Below are 5,208 nucleotides of genomic sequence, written 5' to 3'. Positions count from 1 at the left end.
ATATATAATATATATATATATATATATATATATACACATATATATATATATATATATATTATATTATATATATATATATATATTATCTATATATATATATATACACACACACACATATATATGCATATACATATGTATGTTTATATATGCATCTATACATATGTATATATGCATATACATATGTTTATATATTGGCATATATATATATCTTATATATATTTAATATATATATAATTGTATATATATATATATAATGTATATGTTTATATATCGTCCTAATTATGTTATATTATATACTATCTTATATATATAATATATATAATATATATATATAATATATATATATATATAATATATCTTAATAATATATATATTATATATATAGTTTGTATAATACATATTACATATTATATAGACATATATAAACATACATATGTATATGCATATATACATATGTATATATGCATATATAAACATACATATGTATATGCATATATATGGTGTGTGTGTATATTATATGGGATTATATATATATATCTAATTATATATATATATATGTATGTTAATATATATGCATATGGATATATATGTATATGCATATGTAAATCCATATATATATCCAGGAGGACCAGAACAGCAGGAAACCACATCATGCGCATTTTCATTTATTAAGCTTTCTGGCATCAACAACTTTGTTCATCATCAAAGTGATTATTCACCATAGGTGGAATGTGGAGTATGTCACTGTGTCATGTTGGCGTGACAACAGTTTACTGAATATCTGTAAACTGTTCGTCACTGATTTGCCCTTTTTACTATATATGTATATGGCAACCATCCATATGCATATATATATATATATTAATATATATATATATATATATCTATAATTATATAATATATATATATAGATATATATATAATATTATATATATATATTTTATATATATATATTTATAATATATATATATATATATGTGTGTGTGTGTGGTGTGTGTGTGTGTGTGTGTGGTGTGGTGTTGTGTGTGGTGTGTGTGTGTGTGGGTGTGCGTGGTATATATAATTATATATAATGCATATATATAATTATCATTATATACTATATATATATATAATATATCTATAAATATAATATATATTGTATAATATATATATATAATATATATCTATCAATATATATATATTCATATTATATATAAATATATCTTATATAATTCATAATATATATATTATATATATCTATAAATATATATATATATATCTATATATATATCCTATCTATTATATATCTCTATATATATATATAATATCATATACATTTATCCACACACACACAGGTCATGGGCTTGGGCAGCTCGACGAGACTTGTCGCGAGGAATTAGAGATTGGCCGAGGCCCTGCCTGGAGACTCGCCTCGAAGGATCCTCGGGGCTTGAAGCAAAGGGTGTATGCGCCCGTCGGCGTTGCCCCTTGATGATGATGATGATGATGAAGTGCATGATGATGATTATGATCATATAAAGATATTATATATATATATATATATTATATTTCTGCCCATATATAAATGGTATGCATATATCTATTTCTATATATATATATATAAGATATATATATAATATATATATATTATATTCAAATATATATGTAATATATATATGCACATATATATGTTTATATATATATTTCAAATATATATGGTAATATTAACCATATATATAATATATATATATATATAGATATATATATATAATTATATATCATATATTTTGATCATGTACAGAATGGACCACAAGACAGAGTCGATTCCCGCTCTCTCTAAGCAAAGCCTCTTAAATTGTCCGAAGTTTCCCCCCCTATCTAACGACAGCAGAGTAGTGCCCAACGACGAAGAGTCTTATTATGTTCACCTTTGAAGAAGTCTTAGAGGGAGTTGAGAACTGCTTCCACATAGAGGGTACTATCCTGCGAAATGCCCATAGGTGTGTTCCAAAATCCGTGTGATCTCCAGGGCAGTTGACATCCGCAGTTGAATAAGTTGTTTTTTCTGAGTTTTGGGAGGTCAACCACGGTGGAGAAATCCCCCAACGACATGGCCATTGCTTGAATACCTGATAGGTAGCATCAGCCTGCAGTAGGGGGCTGGGAGCCATAGGCTGAGTGGCAGTGGGCACAACTGCTGTGTGGAAGGACATCTGTGGGGCTGTGGATTTCAACCATATTGGTGCGGAGCCCCAGAAAATAGTGGAGCAAGTAAATAGCGGAATCATTGTCGACGTTAACATGGGTAGAGTTCAGTGACCGTTTACCTTCATATCGACTAGATTCCTTATTTTCATTTAAAAATTAGTGAAAATTTTATCTTTTACCTTAATCTAATACGTTTATTTCCACAACTGAAGTATTTTTAAAGACTGCATAAAACACGCAAACTGTGTAGAAACTTTTCTAAAATGTTTCTGCTCAAATAGCTATTACCACCTCTGGAAATTTTAAAACTTTCTAATTATAAATAGTTGATTTTCGGAGTAAACATATAGGCAACCCCGACAAAACTTTGTTGTCCTACACCTCCAGGAGCCTCCGCGCGAAGAGATCACGCGGCTATCCACCACTTTCGTGTCTCGTAGATACGCCAAACCAATTTTCCAACTTCATATTATCTTTAAACATTTAGCCATATTCATACGTATTTTCGAATTTCTATACTGTACCTACTCTTAATACATGAAAGGTTAGATTTATGTTAATATCATCGAAATTAAATTCGAAAAGGTGGCTTTAAAAAAAATCCGAATATAGCGGAATTTCATCATTCTTTAACGTACACAAATAAAAAATCCCTTTTCAATTTAAAAACTGCTTAGACCAACTTTCTAGTTCATATAAGCTACCCATGTTAACGTCAACAACGATTCCGGGAGTCCGCTATTTACTTGCTCCGGTGTTTTCTGGGGCTCCGCACCAACATTGCTCGTGGATTTCGAAGACGTTGTAATTGCCGTCGTAGTGGACGTAGAACTCGTAAAGGTTCCGGTGGTGGATGTTGAACACGTAACTGTAGGCGTAGAAGGGACGAAATCGTGAGCTGAAGGGCTGAGTTGCGTGAAGAACCTGTGGAGTCAGCTGTTGAGCAGCCAGGATGGTGTGATTAAACACTTATAGAGTCTGCAAAACTTGAAGAAAGCACTGAGAATCATCATGTCAAGGCTGTCTGTCCTCATCTCATTACAATCTCTGTTCTCTCCTTCTCATCTCATCTTCTCGTTGTATTGCCTCAGATCTTGTCTCTGCATTGAGTCTAGACTCCTCGAAGTACCTCACCATTTTTTTATGGGAAAAACGATTTAGAAAAGAAGTCTCGTTTCTAGACATGCATATGTTATGTTAAGTTCTGGGAATAGTGCTTAGCATAATAATGATGAGTATCTGGTCCAGACCAACGTTTGAACTGGGTCATAAGAGCGAGTGCCTCTTCCGAAGTACAGATCAAGGCGGCCTTTTCCACTCGGATGTGCCTGAGGTGACGTCTCTGGGTTTCAAAGATAGAAAGTTGTCGACGTGGTGACTCGGCAGCTCAGGCACGCCACCGCACGCGCGCGCGCGCACACACACACACACACACACCACACACACACACACACACACACACACAGCACACACACACACACACACACACACACATACACCACACACACAACACGACACACACACACACACTCACACACACACACACACACACACAACACACACACACACACACAACACACAACACACCACACACACACACCACACACCACACACACACCAAACACACATACACACACACACACACACACACAACAACAACACCACACCCCACACTACCCCAGCACCACGCACACCACACCACAGCCACAACCACAACACCACACACACACACACCACACATAAACACCACACACACACACCACACACAAGCACACCACACACCACACACAACACCAACAAGGCACACCCACACACCCCCACACACAACCACACACACACACACACACACCACAACATAACACCACCACCACACACACACCACAAAGAAACACCCACAGCCACATCACACACACACACACAAACCACACACACACACCCCACATACACACCACACACACACACACACCACACCACACACACACACACCACACATACACACCACACACACACCACACCACAAGCACCACCACACCACACTACACCCACACAACCACACCACACACCACACCACACCACAACATAAACACCCACAACCCACAATAACACAGTACCCAAACACACACCACACCACAACACCACACACACACACACACAACACACACACACAACAACACACACACGGCACACTACACTACCACACCACACACCCACACACACACATACTGCACACACACACAAACAAACATACACACACACACACACCACACACACACACACACACACACACACACACACCACACACCAACACACACACACACACACACACACACACACACAACACACACACACACACCACGCCGACACACCACCTCACACACCACGCACACAGCGACCACACTCACACACAACATACCCACACACACACACACACACCCACACACACAAACCAACCACAAGCCACACAGGCCACACACACACACACACACACACCACACACAAATCCAACACACACACACACACACACACACACACACACACAGCACACACACATACACACACCACACACACACACCACACACACTCCACATAAACACCACACACACACACATACCACACACACCACACACACACATCATACACACACACACACACACCACAACACACACACACAACACCACACACACACACACACACACCACACACACTTCACACAACACACACAACTCACACACACACACACACACACGCGCGCGCGCGCGCGCGTGTGTGTGTGTGTGTGTATTCATAAAATTCTTTCATTCAGAATTCTCTTGGTTACTAGATGATGAGTAACATAGCCACGTGAAAGTTAGTCATGATAATAATTTGCAGGTGCCGTTGCCATTTAAGCTTTTCTTTTTAAAAAAGAAGTTCTATATGTGTTTTATACCTAAGTCTCGAACAATCATTGCCAAATTTATAGAGCAGATTTGAAGGAAGAGTGAAGGGAAAAGGGAAAGGTATTTATATGTTTCGAAT

At 37.2% G+C, this 5,208-nt stretch overlaps 1 protein-coding gene across 1 annotated transcript in view; it reads left to right on the top strand.

Annotated features, from left to right (window-relative positions):
• Positions 1 to 5,208, top strand: part of LOC119589990 (histone-lysine N-methyltransferase SMYD3-like) — a gene marked incomplete at its 5' end in the record, with an annotated part of 29,588 nt that overhangs the window by 8,796 nt on the left and 15,584 nt on the right.

Source organism: Penaeus monodon, chromosome 26 (genome assembly GCF_015228065.2).
Source record: "Penaeus monodon isolate SGIC_2016 chromosome 26, NSTDA_Pmon_1, whole genome shotgun sequence".
In the NCBI taxonomy this organism is placed as follows: domain Eukaryota; kingdom Metazoa; phylum Arthropoda; class Malacostraca; order Decapoda; family Penaeidae; genus Penaeus; species Penaeus monodon.
This window is presented reverse-complemented; position numbering and strand designations above follow the sequence as displayed.